A 22,130-nucleotide genomic window follows, 5' to 3' on the forward strand; every position below is an offset into this window, starting at 1 on the left:
ACAGTTATTTTTTCCTATCGGATCTCTTTTGTTTAATTCTGTGCGACGCATGCGACATCTGTGGTAGAACTGTTTTATAATATGTAGGTACTTTTTGTAAGTACTTAATAAAATGTATAGGTAGGTACCTAGTTATTTTATTACATATATATAATTCAAATAATTTTTTTGAGAAAAAAATGAAAACGCTAACGCGATTAGTTTGGCCATAATAAGAAAATTAGTAACATCGGGATATTTCTTTTTGTTTTTTTTTCTTTCCCTTTTTTGCACCCTGCTTATAAATGCAAGGTCATGCTACGGGTAAGGAATTCTTACACTTTTACTATGGTGCTTACCTGTATGCATTACGTGGGAGAAAAAAAAGGAGTATAGCAGCGTTCAGCCGCTCCACTCCACTACACTTTAGCTCCGTAAATATTGGTCATAGTTGTTCTACAACTCCCGGCTCCGACGTTTATCCCCCTTCATTGTAAACTAACTAACTAACTAACTAACTAACCATCACGCCGCTTCCCCGCAGGGGTAGGCAGACAGAATAGAACGCCACACCACTCTGTCTTTGCAAACTTCTTCGCCTCTTCCACGTTCATGCATCTCCTCATACATACCCGCCGATTATTACGACTGATCGTGCCATGTTTTTCTCGGTCTTCCTCCTTCATTGTAGTTATTTTTATTTCCACAACTATACTTTCCAGGTAGTCCATGTACAACTTGGTTACGACTCCGCTTCTTAGCATCTCCTGCGGGTTCAGGGAGTCGACGTTGTGAGCATCACACTCCGGTTGGAGAATCTACCTGTTTCGCTCAAACATTGGGCAAGACCTCAAATCGGGATATTATCATTGAAACGACGTAATTTTTGTAAATGGTATTCCGTGCACTCATATGTAGGCGGGGGCATGATACAATAACGTTTCCACCTGCCAACCCCTCCAACGTCTGTTAGTAACGTACCGAGTCGGGAGATAGCTGCGAGATAGTGAAGATACTCAGTTCGGGGTTTGCTAGAAGAGTAAGTGGGTCAGAGTGTCCGTGTCCGAATGTACTCGCAAGTGGAGCACTCGTGCATCGACGTTCGGTGGTATTCTGTAACGCCGCCGCCGCTGGGTGTTGCGGTCTCGCCGGCTTCCTCCACCTCGCATCGCGCGAGTGACGAAACCGCCGCCGATTGGTAATGACTGTCCGAACAAAGATATTCGCGTTGCCGTTAAGCTTATTCGATATAATATACATATTGAGGTCGCGCGAACTAGTCGCAGTTGGTCAAGTCCAACCGCAACCATATGTAGGAACGCAAGTTCAAAAACTGAATTGAGGTAATAAGTCGTTGTAGAGTTATCTAAGGAGCGCAGTATTTGGAATTGGGGAAAAGGATACTGAACTTGTTATAGCCTTTGTGAACGAGAAAGGTCAATAGTAATATCATATGTTAAGCAGACAGTGCAGACGGAATTGCGAGGTACTTGCTTATGCATAATACTATGTACGCATAAGGTGCGATTATTTCCATAATTATTTACTTGTTTATATTTACTCGTATTTGTTATGAGAAAATTACATTTTAAAAATTTTTTTTCAACAATTAACAAGTGACTGAAAGTTTTTCTCTCGAGCTAATAATAATTTTATGTTGCCTGAAATAAAAACGCTATTTTCCTTCAAACTTTTCAAAACAGATTTTCATAGATAATCGTGTCCTGGAGAAGGATGAGAAGAGCCATCTCGCTATTGTACATTTTTGTACACACTAAGATGATATTCTTATTTATTCAAATAACACAATTTTACAAATGGAAGTATAAGAATATTGAGATGATGAATATTTATTATGAATCATATCAGGACTGGAATGAGAGTGAGAAAATATAATAAATGAAATAAGATATTCGTTTACTGCGTAGTTAATTTGGTTATAACGGTTAAAAAATATCACTAACTTCCCGATAAAAATAATCAAAAACAGGATTCAAAATGACAAGTAGTTAGAAATAAAAATTCAATAAAAGTACATAATGTTATTTACACGATATGTAAAAGTTATCTTTCCATGTCATTCCAGCCCAGATACTCGATTACAAACTTCAACTTTATTTCGGGACTATTATTTCTTCTAACATTTTAAACCACTTGTTGGTCCACAATGTCAAGAAGTTTAGGTTAATGAAGAAAAAATATGATAATAAAGTATGATAAAAATATGATAAAAAATTGCAGTTGAACATAGTGTAAACTTCATCATTTTAAATTATCGTAAGAAATAATCTTTCGGGTTACATATGAGTACATAAAATGCAATGACAATGACAATTCTTGATTTTTAGATAATTGGTCATAAACTATGATCACGAGTACATATCCTTTGAAATGAAGAAGCTGTTAACGCATATAAATATTTAAGTATACAAATAGACAAAAACTAAAAAAAATCCGAGACGGACTCCGGAAATATTTTAGAAATTACAACTATCATTATGTATTCATTTAATAATCACTCTCACATAACACAATAAAGCACCTCACAGCAAAGCCCACAAATCACAATCAACAACTTTATGGTAACGTACACAGAACCAAAAGATTCATAACACAGAAACACATCAAACAAAATCACACACCTCTTTTAATAATTTTTTTTTCATTAAAAATAGAAACTTGATATAAAAGTGCTATTCCTAAGTAGATAATGAAATAGATCGCATCATTCAGCTATGTCGTATTTGATAGCATTAACAATTTTCTTACAATTTTTAAATAAATTTTGAATAATGTGCTCTTGCCAAGGGAAAACGTTAGGGTACATTATTGTAGTTTATAATTTTTAATTATGTATACGATGAAATAAATTAATTAATTAATTCAGATTTCTCAAAACGCTAATTTTAATATTTTATGGGTTAAGATATCTAAAATAATCTAAAATATTCACTATTCGATTATCAAATCTCCAAACAGAATCTGTGAAAACAGTGAAAAATTACACCATGTTACGTAGGTACCGGAATAAATCACGGAAATGGTCGAACAAATAAATATAGGTATTCTTAACATTATTACTTTACATAATTTTAGAAAATTCATTTGCACGATGACAATTTAAAATCAAATTCACAACAGATAAATTTGAATTCAAGGAGATGGTGGTACAATATTGGCGTTAATTAGTTTCCCAATTACGTTGATAACGTTTTAAGGTATTAACCTTCACAATTAATGGTCAAATATCCAGAAACGATAAATGGTTATTAAATACTCAGAAGCTGTCGATCGATGAATGAATACAATGAATAAGTAATGCGATTAATTATAAACTATTTTTCTTGGCATATACATTAATATAATAAAACACAACACAATCTGAGCTCTTCGTATTGAACGAGAATGGATAGTTGTAAATAAATAAGGGGATATAAAAGATTAAACTATCAATCACTCCATTGTAAAAAACGAATGCTTCGTAAAGTAATCGAGTGTTATGTCATTAGTAGTTGGGACACCAAGAGTTGGGATCCCAAAACTTGTTACCCCTGTTACCGCGTCGTTAGTGTTCTGCGGAGTATACGTATCCTGTTGACGAATTTCGCATTAGAATCAGTCAGCAACTAACGGCTATGGAAAGTACCTACTTTCCATAGCCGTGTTTTTCAAAACTATAAATGCATAATGATGCGGCACTTTTTGAATACAGTGTATTCTTGCAAATTTATGGCGTTTCCAAGGAACTCCACCAAAACGCAGAGATTTTGTAAAGTGGCCCAAGCAGACTTCATGCGGAGGAGAACATATTTCCAAGTCTAGAAACTACCAAAAAGTCTATTTGACTGCTTCAGGATGAGCAACCTACATTTATTTTACACAAAGTTTGCTCAAATTGTACGGATTCGGCTATATATTTTCAAAAATACAGGAATAAAAATATGCAGAAAAAAGAAATGAAATTATTATATGTTTCCTGTTATAAAACTCATCAAATCTAACGTATTTTTGTTCCATAATTGAGATAGTTACGGAAATTCAGACTTTTTAATTGATATAAATTTACTACCGTTTCTGTTTTTACCCGGCTACGCCCATGACTCAGATTATTGTTTATTTGAAATTTATTGTATAGAGTTGTCATAATCTAAAAACGAATCTAAAGTAACTTAACAAGTATACATTTTAGTGGTACCTGGTTTGATAATTTTTTTGATCGCACCCCTAAACATACGATCGCCCCTCAAGCTGCTTAAAGGCTTCAAACGTTTACGTTGGTAATCACTGGCACAAAGATATTATAACAATTATTTTATCGATAATAACTATTAACTTATCCATATTCTTGTACTTAGTACGTTTGTATTCGAAATGAATTAGTGAGACAGTTGGTACACCATTCCTGATGGCTGTATATCGTAAGAATGGAGATAAATTTTCAGTAATTAATTAAAGCGTAGATATTTCTTTTTATAAATTATTCGTTATTTTTTAAAGAAGTTTAACACGCGATATAACTATATAAATATAGTCCTCGGTAAACATAAATGGAAAACTATACTTAGTGTTAGTTTGGTTCACGATTTCGTTTGATTTCTCAATTCCTAGAGAGCGCTCTTGTAGCCAGGCCTTCTAATTACCCGCGAGTACTCCGAAAGTGAGCGCAGCTGTGAAATAATGCTCTCCGCCGGATTACATTAAGCGGAACATAACAATTTTGCATTAAAATAATAATGATTTATTTCGTAAGTTCAACTCGTTTACAAAATCCTTTCTTATACGTAAGTCAGATTCTGAGAAATACAAATGTTTTTTACACTTTTTAATTTCCGCAGGGAAAAGTTTAGTGATCGGAACATTTCATAAATCAATTTCCGCGCAACTGGTTATATAATTTCCTTGGCTATACCCTATTGTATTATATCAACTTCGATACGCCAAAAGAATAAAGTCGGATCGATTGTCAAAAAACGCGAAAGTGTGTTACGATATTAGACTCATTGCTACTATGAGGACCACGATAATTTAAGGCAAAATTTTGTACAGAAAAAATCTCTATTAAAAATAAAATTGATTTAATTATTTTTCATAATCTGAAAATCGATGTTTAAATAAAATGAAAAATATATGGAGATTGCGGAAGTTAGAAGTAAAAGGGTTAAATAATGTGCAAATATTTTTTTCAGAATTTCCAAGATTTGGGTTTGTTTTTGTTCCATATATGTATTGTTAGATAAAAAGACTGAGATTGGATGGACCATGGATGGATGGTGCTTCAGGCATGTAAATCTATCGCAATACAATACAATTACTCCATTTGTATCACGTACTTTACGTTGTGAAACAATATTATGGGCAGGTATCGAGTATTACTGCGTAACCGCCGTCTAAATGTCGACATGACAACGTAGTAGGTGCCATGGACATAGGCGGATTAAAAAGATATATTGTATATCAATTCGCATTTCTAAGTAGGTATTCTGCCCTACAAAATCATGTATACTTATATCTATAAATATAAACATACAAAAGATAATAATTTAGATGATTTCTAACTCTGGAGGCTTGATTCCAAATAATTATCGAAAATACAATATAAGACATTGATGATATCTGTAATAAAAAAATAAGCATATACTTACGATTTTGGAACTCTTCTCGTGAAAAAATGTGCAGCCGTTCCCGACGAAATAAGCGATATTTGTTTGATCAATTTCAGTCCAAGTAATGCTTATTCATATTCACTACAGAGTTTCTCTCTCTTTTAACAAATACGTCCTTTGGGTTTCCAAAACCTGAAAAAATAATTTATGAGGTTTTCAAAAAGGTAAATTTAATATAATTATTTATCTATGCAAATAAAAAGTTTATTTTCACAAATTCCTTAAATTGAGAATAAAACGATGATTGAAATGCTAAACATTTAATGTGTACGTATGTTTAACGACCTGAAGCTGAACTGGTAACTTCATATGTTAACGATCAAGATAATACTGCGTTTATATGATGCTGTGCCCTATGCACCTTGGAGTGCGGATAAGGGTTTGTTTTTTATGTTTGAATTATAATGTAAAAGGAATTTTCTTTTTCTATTTTGTAAAATATAATATTTAGCACTTAAATTCACTTCTGTCTTTTCACTTACGGAAAACGAAAGATTATTACCACATTATATTACTCGACCGAATAAGTTCACAAACCTGTATAACTTTTAGTGTATTTTGTTTGGATTTTAAAAAAAAAATTCTTTCCAGAAACATCTAATATAGAGGGTTGTCTACAAAAATATATAAAAAAGTATATTTAATTAAGAGCACAAATTATATGGCTTACTATCGTACATTCCATACTACGAAAGATTTTACCCAGAAACAGGATTTTTACAGAATTTTCTGAGTTTGCGGGATTACCCGTTTACCTACAAAGAGTTGAATTTAAGATAAATAAATTTAAAGTTCATTCACCCGGAGCTATTCCATCATGAATTGAATTTAAAATACATAGATATCTATAATTATTATTAATATATAAATATATATATATATATATATATATATATATATATATATATATATATATATATATATATATATATATATATATTAATATATATATATATATATATATATATATATATATATATATATATATATATATATATATATATATATATATATATATATATATATATATATATACATAACAAGTGATATTATGCTTTATTCAAAGATATGTCTAGATATGCGATAATGATTTGTATGTACGATAATTGGACATTACAGAAAACCTTATCGCCAGAACGGTGTACATCAAATGTTTGCTAATCGTATTTTTCTCACGAAATCATGAAATTGTTATAACGGTATTTGCATGCCCTAGTTTGCTTAGACAATTGAATCCTATGAGTGGAGCTTAACAACCTTTGCAGTGCAAATCAGAAAACGTCTGGTTGATATTGTACTAGCAATTAAGTGCGAGTCTGTCGAGGAACTGTACATACTTATTATATATTATATTATACACAACATGTGCATGCTACAAATACCTCACACGTGGCGCAAGATAGTACCATGTGAATGTTTCTTTCATTTTTATCTGTCGGCTCAAATCTTATTTATGTGTGTACATTGTTATGTAGAACAATGCAAGAAATTATTTTTTAATTGAGATTCAGCGCATAATTGTGTAAACCGTGTGTGGGGATACTTTTTTTCAATAATACATCGAAGTTGTGATATTTTTCTACTATCCGAGTTATCGACTTACTTGTAAGATAGCAAGGCTAACAGGAACATTCTTATTCGTCCAGTGATTATATTACAATTTATCGTTTTCTTGTATTTTTTATTCAATAACACATTCCAAATAATTTAATACTATACGGACGCAAAGAAGCTGCTTAAACGCAACCTTAGTTTCTCGCAAACCAGGAAAACGATTCAATTTTTAGAATAAAATTAAACGTTGCCGATTTTACTGTCTTAAAATTGTATTCGAGCTTCGAGATCTAGATGATCATTTACGGAGTTTATCATGGTTTTATGCACAATGCGTTTTTATAATTGTACATTATAAACAATTTTATTAAATAAAGGTTTATATATTTATATGTATATATATATATATATATATATATGTATATATATATATATATATATATATATATATATATATATATATATATATATATATATATATATATATATATATATATATATATATATATATATGTAAATATAAATATATATATAAATATATATATATTTATATATACATATATTATGTATGGATATAATTAAAGATGTCTATTTTAAATTCAATTCATAATGGAATAGCTTAATGTAAATTAACCGTGGGTACGCTTTTGAAATTTGTTGTTTTTCAAATACGTGGATTTTGATTGAAATTACAGTAAAATAGAAAAAATGATTGAATGACATTTTGATACTCTTTTACATATGATACATACAAAAACATTTTTTAAAAGTTAAAAGAATGTCATCCTTTTTTATATAAGCACATTATAAACAGTAAGTTAATGAAAAAAAATAGTCATGGTGAATATTTTTTTTTTAAAATCACATAAGAAATATTCTTTCGTTACGAATTTCTTCTTTTCAAAATAGTCGTTTAATCCACCATGGGGTGGCCATCGCGTCGCTCATCGACGGCTTTAAAAGATGAGCGCCAACAAGTTTCCACGGGGCGCGGGGGTGGGCAGTGCGCAGTGTGGCAGCCTCCTCGTGGTGTGGTGGCCCCGCACTATTGGCAGACCTACGAACTTACACTGGTCAGTTCACGAGTAACGAGTGCAAGTTCTCCTTCGTCTCTCGGATCTCGGGTAATGGTGTGATTTGTTATTATTACTAAACAATCGTCGAGTCGAGTGATGAAATGTGTAGTTACTCAACTCCTCCGAGCAACTCACCATTTTCTACGAAATACTGTAATATTATGACTTTACAGTCTACTGAGGAAAATTAACTGTTTTGTCGACGACGTCGTTGCTTATTGACGTTATAGTTATTATAGTTATTGTGATAAAATTATCGCTTTATTATGAAATACATTGAACGCGTGTAATTATTTTCTTATTTTTCTCTTTCTGGTGATAGGTACGAAGTGTGTTTTTTGCGAAAATTTATTCGTGTCGTAGGTTTAATCCGTACAGTGTGTAATTCCACCTGGGATTATTTTCCAGTAGTTGATCACATTATACCGTGATTTAACCATCAAAGGGATTTATCGATTTCAAAAATACACATGGTCGCGTTCCATGTATGTAATGATAATATAACATTTAGAGTGATTTAAGAAACAATAAAAAGGGGGTAACAAAAGTTATCAAATTTATGCAATTCATCTTGGAGATGAAATTTAAATAAGCCCGGATGGAGTTGGACGTTTTGCGAACTAATCCGACGATATGTTTACATGCCCACATTCGCTAAATGAATATTATTATTACATATGTAAAGTTTATCAAGAAGACCTTACAAAAAAGGACCTTACTCTTGAAATGCATCCCAAATCGTTGTGCTCTGTGAGGTTAAATATTTCAATAATTTTTAATTCATTTTCTGGCCGACATCACGTAAAAACACTAAACATTCATAAAAATAAATACGTGCATGCATAATACGAAATATGAAAATTGGCAGTTGATGACCAGCGACCTACTACCAGGGTAGGTATGGTAGTAAGATGTTTGTTTTTATGTTGATTTTATTGAAAATTGGCAGTTGATGACCAGCGACCTACTACCAGGGTAGGTATGGTAGTAAGATGTTTGTTTTTATGTTGATTTTATTGAAAATTGGCAGTTGATGACCAGCGACCTACTACCAGGGTAGGTATGGTAGTAAGATGTTTGTTTTTATGTTGATTTTATTGAAAATTGGCAGTTGATGACCAGCGACCTACTACCAGGGTAGGTATGGTAGTAAGATGTTTGTTTTTATGTATTTTTATGGATTTTATTGCTTTCAATTTTGACGAATGAGTTTGACCTAATTTTTTTTACAAATTAATACGCAGGTATCGTTCATAGTGCGATGAATAAATATTTAGTGACAACCTTGGTCTTATTAAATATTTGATAAAATGGTTATTAAAATAATGCTTTTATTCCTATTAAAAAATGAATAAGAACAATAGCATCGTTCTATGGGTATTTGTTTTGCAAATAATGTCCGAAGGAATTGATTTTGTCCAATACAACTGAATACTTTTTTTCTTTTCTTTTTCATCACCTCATATTTACAATTTCAAATAAATATAATGTCATAAATTAAATCCTGAAGAGGGCAACAGGCTGTTGCCGAAACTAGTTGGTTAATAAAAATGTGAGTGGATCAAAACACTAAGTATTTTTATTTCTCAAAATAATATAAATATAATGTGTCCTTCCGTGTAGAGGGCACTCAAATGAATATACATATATAGGTCGACCGGTGGTCAGTCCCTACTTTAGTTGTCGAGGTAAGGTAAAGTGCGGCGTCGGCACAACACATGACGAAGGTTTTGAGGTTGTCACATCGCAACGAGGAGTGTCAAACTACCATTAATTCAAGGATGTTCCAATCAAGGTTTGCCTGTCGCCATTACCTCCGATTCGAGTTGGCAATCTTCACATTTGGACTCACTCGTATGTCGGTACGTGTGTCAATATTAACTTTATACTCAAATAAGTCCATTGCACATTTTATGTGTTTTAGAGATTTATTTTATCTAACGAATCCTCGTTTTTTCAAAGATCTGATGAAGAAGGTTATATAACTAATTTTAATTAGCGTTTGCTGTCGAGTGTTATATTAATATTTAATAAGAAATAAAATGTGTTTTTGCATTTAAAGTATTTTGGATGCAGTGGGATAATTTTTATTTTTTACATAGATATTTATCATAAGTTTTTTTATTATTATAGTGAAAGATTTGAATGAGAAATCGTTAGTTTATTATGAAATTCGTTTAAACTTTTATTTTTCATCGCTAATTAAATTGTACACTCTTAATTAAAGTCTATTCATTTAATGTCTTTTTAGTAACATCTTGTATTTGTTAGTAACATGTCAACATAAATGAAGAAGAATGTTAATTTAATACTAATAATAATTTCTATATCTATATTGAGATGTCATAAAATAATATAAAAAATTAACTCTTATAATTGGATATAATCCAGATTTGTGAAGAAGTATTTGGACATACTCAAAATGGTGTAAATATTTTATTTTAGTAAGATGATGCCATCGTAAAATATGTATCTATGCGTACAATTCTACCCCTAAGTCCCCCGCGGTTGATAAGAAGAGTCGGAACATCCTTCGGTCCGATAATGTCAGCTCATTCTTTTGGTCTTCGCCCGCCGCTCGTCGCTCATATGTTATGACCGCGGAGTGAGTACTTTGTATTGTCTCTATGCAATGATCGACGTGAACTAGCATGCATAGCCCCGATCCACGGTTGGTCTCGTCGAGTAAAATGACGCTCGTGAGAAATCAGCATCTCGTTAGCCACTTAATTAAAAAAAAAACGGTGAAGAAACCCCATAATATCTACATTAGTTTTAAATCAAGATATTATTCACGGATATGAATTTTTGTACATGGATCATTAATTCATATATTTGACATATTTATGATGATTGAAGAAAAACAACATACTACCCTAGGTTTAAGTTTTCAGTTAAGGGTAATATAAAATAAGTATTGGAGCAAAATATGTACCTATTACTTGTATCTATTTTGACTCTCCTCAGAATCGAAGTCTGGACTTTTATTCCGGCAGCACCACGACAAGGAGGCGGACGACGCATATATTTCATTCTAGCATAATGATATATAATCGGTTCACATCAAATAACTGATAACTCTTGGACTTGTATTGACGTCAGCGTCAATTATATACCATTGAAAAGATAAAAAATGGAAACACTTTTAATTATAGGTAATCGCGATGCTCGCTCATTCGCGTAGCAATATTCCACTGAACTGCTGATTAGTTATACGCGATATGAGCTAAACTCGAACTTGCCATAAAGTTTGATCAGTCCGTGACGTCAGCGAAGCAAGGGTGGTCAATCTAAAGCGAGCTACTCCGACAAACAACAACAATACATCGGAAATTTACTGAAAAGTATTTAAAAACTGCGTCAATTTACACAACTTAAGACAATTTTCAATATTTTATTTCATTATAAACTTCTAGAGGCGCATATCCGCACCCACGGTGCAAAGAAAACTACATCAGATCGGTGCGATATTTGCTTGATCGTAAATTATATTACGGCAAGGTGATCGGGCCTGCCCTTCGGGTATCCTGGGAATACCCCGGGACCACTGCACTATGGAGGCAGACAAAATGATCAACTCAGTAACATAAAATCACAATGTAATCGATTCAACTCGCATTGTTGTTATTGTATGTTTCTTCGACATTTGAATATTTTCTATAGTTATTGCGTAAACAACAATGTGTCAATAATTAGTACTTTGTGATTGTGAAATTTAAAAGTAAGAATTCCGAGAAGTGTCGAGGAAATATCCGATGCAATAATTGAAATGTGTATTAAAAAACGCACAATATGCAAAATTCTTTTCATGGACTTTAAAGTCCATGAAAATTAGATGTTCGTAATTAGACCAAGTCAATATTTTTTTATTCTGTCGACTATTGTTAACAAAATAGATTTTTTAATAAATTGTTCTGACGTTTTCTAATTTCACTTTTTTTAGAAATGTTAACAGAGTTTTTTTAGTTAATTATTTTGATTGAATGTTATTTAACTGTGTCATATTAATTATGTCTTACTGATGTATGATCAATCATTTTCTAATATCAAACTAATAATATAGATATTAGATAAACCGCAATAAAGTGTTTTTGAAAGTTATTTATTAAAAATAAATTTAATCCTTATTGATTTTTATATTATTATTTTTGTGTTATTTTAGCATACTTAAAATTTTTTAGGGAAATAAAGATAATTTAGTAGGTGTTCTTCTTACGTTCGTAGATCAATAAAGACGCAGTGGTGTAGCTAGTTTAGTATTCGTATGTACTCAGATTCATAAAAAAATACTTTTATTATTAGTTTGATTGAATATTATTTTAAGCAAACCTAAGCGATATGTGTATTGAAACATCAATCAAGATGTGGAAGAGTGGGATGGAATTTAGACATTGGTAGGTAAAACTGAAGACGAAAACATAAAATTACCAGAAATGTGTGCATATTATCCCGATCAACATACTTCACACTAGACTATTGCAAAATTATGATAAAACAAATATTTTTTAAATACGAATTAGTATTTCATTGATTCTTAACTTTTATTTCCCCCTTTCCTACACGTTCAATTCGTATTTTTAATATATCATTCTAAGAGACTAACATTTTTTTTAATCTACCCCAGTAGTATTTAATGTAGATCTCATAATGTTAAAATATTTTTTTTTCTGGAAAAGAGGGGCATTTGTTTTTTCTTGACAATTTCTCGGTACGCCACTGCCGTACTTAAATTATGAGAAGAGGAAAATCTCGGCATATTTATTAATCGAACCAAGGATCTAGCATATGGCAATACAGTGTAGACACTGACTCGAATATTGAAGGAGTCATATTATGGAATCGTCACACCTACATAATTTACGTATACGTGTAGTACGTACGTATGTGTGTACATACCTTCATATGTCCTTGTTAATATGAACAAATATTGAAAACTAACCGGTTATATTAAATTATCTTTAAAAAGATACTTGCCCATTATGTTCGTTAAATTTACGAACCTGTTATGACATGCGAAATAGCTATCTTAAATGACGGATTGTGTCAAATTATTTTATTCGATTATTACCCAATTGAATGGCATTTAAAACGTGGACGCCGGATCCACAAATCGAATAGTATAATAAGACGAATTTTGGTACCTAAAACGGAAAAACTCACTACCAAATACCTACTAGTAATTTTTTTGAAATAGGAAAATTTTCTTCCGTTAATAATATGTAGGTATATATTTCATGCAAATAAATAAATTTATTTAGACATTATAAATCTTAAATCGTTACTATCAATTAAAAAATAAATTATTGAACTTTAAAAATACGTTTACTAAAAAATCGCTTCGACACTTATTTTTGTCTATTAATTATTTTAAATAAAATGTTTAAGTAAAATAATATTTTTTTTCTGTATCTCGTATACCTCCTACTCCTACTCCTATACTAGTTGTATAAAGTTACACATATGCAAATTGTAGTAATTTTTCATTCGTTTATTAATTTTTATTATATTTAAATAAATTTATTATATTGCTGGTAATCTTAAGAAGAATAGTAATATCGTAAAATTTGGTAATTAAATATCGCAATATTTGGGCGCAATATATTCTTACCTCGAGGATCTCCTCGGACAGATAGAGCACACAGCTTTTATCACTATAGCGATACTGGCGCGAGGGGAAACCAACACTCTACGACCGCTCAATGGAAAACTCGGGTCCGGACTGCATCGGGTAGCGTGCGCGCGAAATGGCGATGCTACTGCGAATGGCAGGCGACTGGACACCCGAGGCGGCTGCTAGCCGCGCCAGCTTCGGGAGGTCGGCAAGGTGAACTGACGAGCGGAGGTATTGTGCACCTCCTCGCCATTCTGCAGGCCGGGTACGCGGTCGGAACTTCTTGTCGAACGCTCGACTGCTGGACACGTTTCTACCGCACTCACGACGCGAGAAAATCATTCAGGAGATTCTAAATAATATTATTGACGTTTGCATCGATCGTTTTATACATATATGAGGAAAATATAAAAAAAATAGTTCACAAAAGATGATTGAAATGTTTTTTCCAACCAAAAGTGTCAATGTGTACCAGCTTTTGATGATTCTGGCGGTACTGATTATCTTCGCAGTAGTTAACTTGCAAGCACCCATAGACATTTACATGTCAAGGTTTGTTTAGATGAAAACCGATTTGGTAATGTTTAAAACATTACGAAAAGCATTAAAAAAATAGCAATTACAGTTCGTGCAGACTTTTTTCGGACCGGTTTAAGATGACATAGTTCGGAGTGGCCGCAGTTGCGGTGAAGGATTGCCCAACTCGATAAAGAATTCGGGTAACAGCGTTGCGTCCGATATATTATTATTACGTCCTTGAAAGATCGGTGATATACGGTTTCGAAGGACCCAGAAACGAAAGATCAACGACACATTCAATTGACGAGAAACTAATATACGTCGTTGAAAGTTGTAAGTGTCAAAAGCGTTTGAAGGCAACTCAACAACCGAATAATTCAATTTGATTGGAAATAGCGCTCCAAAGTTCATAATTAATAAATACATATTTTGATATTTTTTTTAAACATTTCCTTGATAGTTAAAAAAAGCGAGATGGTTTTTTTATGTCATGAAAATTTAATGTAAATTTCCTTTTTAGGAACTTATACATAATATGTAAATACATATACATAAGTGTCTTTTATGATTTCTCAACTCACGAATGTCCACTAGAGGAATGTAGTTGAGATGAACCTGTATATACCGACCGATATTCTACAGGATAATCAATCTCTAACCTCGACAAGTGGCGTATTTGGGTAGACGCTTGACTGCGAAACTGGCGGCGCGGGTTCGATTCCCGCCAATTGGAAAATAAATTGACAAAATATTTATTTTCAATCGATCTGGGTGTGTTTGATATGTTTTTCACATCTACCTTCCATATCCTTACTATTTTACATGCATACAAGCCTCTAAAAGTAGAAGCTTTGCAAGTTATTACTTTAAAAAACTTACTAATTATAATTTTAGTATTTTTTTAAAGAGAAATATTTGTGTTTTTATTATTTACACAAATATATCAATTTCATGCTATTTCTGTGAGCGATGTTATTAAGAATAGGTATCAAATTGTGGTAGAGTGGGTTCGAACCGAGAAACTCTGACTCAAGAGTCCGCGGATCACCTTTCCTTCGTGGGTTAACGATCAAGATAACACTGCGTTTATATGATGCAGTGCCCTTTGCACCATCGGATGCGGATAAAGGTTCAAAAAATAATATATTAGTTAGAAATTTCAAACATAATATACGTAGTTACACCTGGCGAGAAATAACACCTAGTTGAATTATTTGGCCAGTCAGTGTAAGCGTTTTACATACGTGTTCATTCAAAATGCAATAGTCGAATTGTGCAATCGAGTGCAAACGATGACCCTTCAGTTTAAGTATGACAAACATATGAAAAAAGTGCGTCGAACTTCGCACGGGCAGAATTCAGATTATACCAAAAATGCTTATTCAGATGTTTTCAGGGTACTCGTAAAACGGCTGAAATTATGTGCCTATACCTACTATGTATTATGTATCTAGTGCTTCATATTTTAGGTGTGAATGTTTTTTCGATTCCTTTCCTGTTGCAATAACTTATACTTTTACTAATAACTTATACTTTTTTATATTTATAACTTAGACTTAAACATCGACAGCATTTACAAATATATAAAGAGGACCTTCGATTTTATCTCCTTGACCAAGGACACAAAACTGCCGACCGACACAACCGCAGAAGGTCTTCCTTCGGTATATTTATCTGTGTATATGATAAATTAAGGGATTAGGTACGTTTAACAAATTATTCAACATATAAGATTAAAAATGACGCGTACCGTGGAAAAATATTTATTTCAGCATTCAAAATGATATTTTAATGAATATCGGAGGTATACTCCACACAAGAAAGGATTTTTCTTTAAAATTTATTTGTAAATACAAAATTTCATAGTAAATTCCAGAAATCTTTTATTCCATTTGCAAAATTTTCCATTCGACAATAAAACAGCGACATATACGATATAAATGAATCACTATTAAGATATATATATATATATATATATATATATATATATATATATATATATATATATATATATATATATATATATGCGCGCTTCAGATAAGTTAGTAAGTACTCTTTGACGAGGGCTAAATCTGTATTGGTACTAACCAGTGCCGTTAGTCACTACCTACTCCCATCGGCCCATAATACTGCGGTTGTATAATAGAAACGTAGATTTTTTTAGTAGAAAATATTTTTTTAACTGTATATTATACTTGATATAACTTTTATACGAGGACCATAGATGGGTTTTGCAGATAACTAGACACGCACTGACTTACACTACGTACAATTTTGATGTAATGGCGGAAATTTAAATGTCTACTATGTTATTTATTTATCTCCCTTTTTTTCAGACAAAGCAATCAAATGCGTTTTATGTTTTTTGTAAAAAACATAAAACGCATGATATGAATGACTTGTAGCTGGTATGAAGCACTAGTCATTATTTTCTAATCACAGAATCAAATAGTGCACATAAAATATGACGTCACTAGATTCAAGTTGAATTATTTTTTATTATTATTATACCATGTTTGATATAATCTCCATATATTGAATAATTTCAATAGATAGATTTATTTCCTTAATAATCGGCTTCAGACGAATAATCTATACTTTGAAAATATAAATAAAGAACTCTTTAATATAAATATTGGAAGTATCGTGTAAAGCAACTCCCACTTTCAAAAAAATCCATATGGATATAAACTATCGTATAGGTACGTGTATACATGATCGTTTTGAAGAGTCTTGATAATTTACCATTTAATATTTATAATTCAATAAAAACGGATAAGTTACCTACACAATAAATCAAGATGGTAGTCATACAGAAATTAGCGATGTTGGTAAACCACAGAACAGTGTTAGCCTGCTGCTTTTTTTTATTTTCTAAATAAATTATGAATTCAGTCTGAATTCAGATACAAAAATATTTTTATGCGCTGACGATATCGTTGTTATGGTACAGGGAACAAACTAAGACAGTAAAAGACGTTAGAAATAAATAAATAGCATTGGTTCTCTAAAATTCAACTATTATAAGACACAAAATTATTCCAGTTAAATGTATTTGCCAAACAAATTATATATTACAGGTCCATACATATTATGTATAAATAAATTACGTCATGAGATCCAAAGAACTTCTGGTGCCGATTACGTACAAAAGTTAACGTTTTAACTTAAAAGTGTAGATAATTTAAACTTCGTCTCTATTCGGTAAATATAACAATATTTACCATTTTTTCGGTCGGTAAATATTACAATAATTCTTCATAATCTACACTACACAGATAAATCGGTAACTTCCGTATAAAATACCTGTCGTAAAGTAGCCCTGAATATGTATGCTACGAACGATACGATACTAGGCACACCGCAAATTCAAATGTCATCAAATATCCAGTTAAGTACCTTGTACGAGTATAATATGAATATCGAATTTGTAATTCAATGAAATAAACGAATTAATAAAAATTGTTTAAGTTTAGTATGCTAATACCAATTTAATTATTGCAATGGTCAGTCATAGACATACATAATAAAAAAAACACTCACTTACCTTAGTAATACAAAAACGTTCACGATAATAGGAACTGTGTTAATTTTTATCACTAACAATGCTTTTTTGTCTCTAAAGCTTTTCACTAGAACATCAACGCGTGGTAAAGATACAAAACTTTATTTATATTTAAGGAAAATATACATTGATTCGTGAGCGATGCGTCTGCACTATAACGAATAATCAAAACTGTTTCAACCGAAGCCATGTGTGTTGTATTTATTAACAAAATGTTTGCCCAAGATCTGCGTAGATTCCATGCTTCGAAATGACTTCATTAAGTGCGACGTGACGTAGCAATGCCGACACATACTCGCGAGATGTCCACCGGCTTCGGGCATTAGGTGTCGCAACAGGATAAAGCGCATGGTAAATTTGGAAGGAAAACCGTTTTATTTACATAAATATTAATATGATTATTAATTATTAATGGCAATATTTTACCGGTTGAATTTGTGTTTCTGTAAAAACCCGATTATATTAGTCACGACACATTATAACTTTTCTCTAGCATCATTTGTGCAATTCGATTTACACTTAAGGAACAATTTACACATTTTTTGTACGAGTGCTGCCCCAAGTGCCTGAGCAAACGCTGCAATCCTCTTTTTTCAACCTACTTATTCTCGCTCTATTTTATTATCCTTTTATGCGTAACCTCCTTCATCCCCAGCTTCTAGTTTTTCATAAGCTGTATTCCATGGAATATGTTTATTAAATTTTATAGTTAGCATATTGTTAGCGGACTTGAATTATAATATACATAAATTTAAACAGGGCTTTTTTTCCATGCTCTTGAAGTTTAATTTTCAATCATAATTCAAATCGTTCTTATTTGTTTCGTTTTTCTATTCAATTCATTACAAATGTTAGCTAGTTATTAAAATACTTAAAAAAAAAAAATGATTTACTGTTGCGGTCATCCTTATTTGATGATAAACTTTCAAGGTTAATTGATTACTTTAATGTTTTTGTTTTTGTTGATAAACCATTAAAATACCTTTAATGAACTCTGTATCATTAATTTAAATGAACTATTAGAAAGGGTATACCTATTTAAAATTAGTTTTTTATTACTACCGACGTTATTTTAATACGGAAATAATTTAATCCAGAAAATTATTTTCATAAATTAGTTTATAAAAATGATTCAATTCATGATGTCCCATAGTTGATATTTGGTCAAAATTATTATTACGTGTTAATTTCTTTAATAGCTAGTACATTCATAGTCTTATAAACTGAATTTCGCGAACCGGCCACTTCCAATAGTCTATTTTTAGGGCAATGTCCACCTAAATTATGTTTTTTCTTGCAATATAGTATCACAAATCATCAATGGATTTTTAAAATGAAAATCTTTAATAAAATTTCAATAATATTAAAAAACTGTAAGTTATAAACTGAAATTGGAGTTGGGACAAAAATTGGATTCTCTGAGGTTGAGTTACACCGAAATAAGTGTAAAAAATACAATATAATAATTAGAGGTATTACCAAAGTTACCTTAATTTTTTTCTAAAATACAAAAATGTAATTATTATAAAATTTCGTTGAAGAACGGTTTGAATTTGCTGTTTTTGTTTGCAGTAAGTGGTGACATTGCTTCATTTGGCGATGATGTTAAGGAAAATTCTGAATCCGTAATGAAAAAGTAAACAAAGTTTTACGCGAATTCATAAACCAATTCTCTAGAATTGCAGTGTTAATACGATGTTAAAATAAGTACGTATTGCTAAACTCAATATATGTATTAATTTACACATTTTTAAAAAGAGGAATGGAGTGTTTACTATATATCTCTCTTCTCCGTCTTATTCCTTATTACTGAGGGTTGTGACCTTTGTTGAAGCAATGACTTCTCCAGTTATCCCTTGACTGCGCTGGACATAGCGCTCCAACCACCGGGGTGCCTGCTGCTGCCTTAATAAAAACTTTTGTAAATATAGGCGACCGCGGACTGTGATAACATTTTAAAATATGTATTCATCATATGTACAATCAAATTAAATAAATCAAAGAACAAAAATTGTAAAAAAATCAAATCCAAAAACAAGAATATGAGTGTTTTAGCGAATTAAGTTGGAATTCACCTCTTTTATACTCGTATCACATTACAATATGTTTTTTCAAGGGTATAATTCATCCTTTCAAAACTTGCAACGCTTACGACATTATTTTACGACTATCTAAAACTTGACATCCATTATTTTTCCTTGAACTGCAAAATACTTGACCTTGGGGGCAAAATTTATGAATTAATATTGATGAGAATAAAACAAAACAAAACATCCTTAAACAATCCACTTTAATATCGGGGTCAGCTCGGAATACAATCTGAGGCATTCGAGATAAGATTTTATCCGGAACAGCTCGTTGTTTATTTTCCTAGTGTCAATATTCAAGGAAGATCCTTAAGTTGTTGAACTCGCATTGTTGTGTTTATACTTCTTCGTAATTTATTTTTTCGTTTGAAAAAAGTAGATCATCTCAATCACCGTGCTTCTTCATGCCACATTTAAGTTGTTACCGGTATAACTTACTCACTTGTGAGATTACAAATACAATGCATCAAATAATGTTTAAAACGACTCACAGTAACAACATACTGATTTTTAACAAAGAAATTCATAATCATAATACACGAAGACATAACAAAAAACATGTGGAGCCGATAAACACAACTAAATTTGGAGTAAGGTCCTTAAAATATATTGCCTATACCCAAATTAACCAGCTGCCTGACATATATAAAATAGAAGTCATTCGGGAATACAAAATAAATGATCTGAAAAAATGCTTATATATGTGTAGTGATATATGTGTAGTGATTAGTCATATTTTCTTATTTTGTTTTTAGGTACCTTATGTTTTTTGTATTTTTCATTTGTTATATTTTCTAATTTTTTATATTTTCTCATACTTCTTCTTACCTTATGTTTTTTTCATTTATTTCTTTTAAAAATGCTTCTTATGCCTATTTATTACACGAGTTTGTTTATTGTTTTTATATTTTGCCATGTATTAGTTTTGGTTATTTAAAAAAAATCTTTTTTGTTACTTCATTATTTGTATTTCAGTCTTGTTAACCTTAATCCCATGTCGCAAAACGAGAAATAGAAATTACTCATCGGGAATATTATATGTACATATTGTATGTATGAATTATGTATGTAATATTTTTTGTAAAAAAAAATTAAATTGGTGTTTTTTAAAAATAAATAAATAAACTTTCTTTTGTTTTGGTGTTTTCAATGCCAATGTATTTATTTAAATACGTATCTAAGAAGCTAAGTATGTATATATATTTAAAAATAATAGTAAAAAAAAACATATAATTCATTAGGATATAGGTTCATATTTACGAGTACATACAGGTAACCAGTGAGTAATTTCGCAATTAATATGCTTTTCACAATGTAAACAAATTCGAGTATGCAAAAAAATACGAAATACTCAATAGTCTACCTAAGGTTCATTAATAATAACAAAATACAATACAACACAATCAATATGTTTAGACATTCTTCATCAATTAAATATGAATAGAATACACATACATATATGTACTTACAAAGAAATGGATAGGTTAGATACGCAAAATGAAAGAAAAAAATGAAATTACCTCTTTCATACCCACTTTTTGTTTCGAATTGAAAAATATATTTTTTGTTATTAATACGTACAGTTCCATGATGATACAATTTTTGTTCAAAAATTAGTTATTATGATGTCTACTAAAATGGACATAGCGGATACATATATATATATATATATATATATATATATATATATATATATATATATATATATATATATATATATATATATATATATATATATATATATATATATATATATATATATATATATATATATATATATATATATATATATTTATATATATACATATATATATCCGGCGTGTGGTTAGTTAGTTAGTTTATATATATATATATATATATATATATATATATATATATATATATATATATATATATATATATGAGAAGAGTGTGGCGTTCCATCCTCTCTGCCTACCCCTGCGGGGAAACGGCGTAATGGTAGTAGTAGTAGTAGTAGTATATATATATATATATATATATATATATATATATATATATATATATATATATATATATATATATATATATATATATATATATATATATATATATATA

General features: G+C 31.0%; 1 protein-coding gene across 3 annotated transcripts in view; it reads right to left on the reverse strand.

Annotated features, from left to right (window-relative positions):
- LOC148307798 (very long chain fatty acid elongase AAEL008004-like) overlaps positions 1 to 18,176 on the reverse strand; it is a 65,583-nt gene extending 47,407 nt beyond the window's left edge. For 2 of the 3 annotated variants that reach the window (XM_088262812.1, XM_088262814.1), the window contains exons 1-2: positions 13,881 to 14,036; positions 5,622 to 5,774 (exon numbers count right to left, since the gene is read on the reverse strand). The gene's annotated coding sequence lies outside the window, so the exon portion shown is untranslated. Of the gene's footprint in view, positions 1 to 5,621; positions 5,775 to 13,880; positions 14,037 to 17,949 lie in introns of those variants that run through there. The other variant, XM_088262813.1, reaches the window with a different exon arrangement.
- Between the last annotated feature and the right edge of the window lie 3,954 nt (positions 18,177 to 22,130).

Source organism: Brachycentrus maculatus, unplaced genomic scaffold (assembly GCF_059751285.1).
Source record: "Brachycentrus maculatus isolate JH-2025_06_01 unplaced genomic scaffold, ASM5975128v1 h1tg000189l, whole genome shotgun sequence".
Classification (NCBI taxonomy): domain Eukaryota; kingdom Metazoa; phylum Arthropoda; class Insecta; order Trichoptera; family Brachycentridae; genus Brachycentrus; species Brachycentrus maculatus.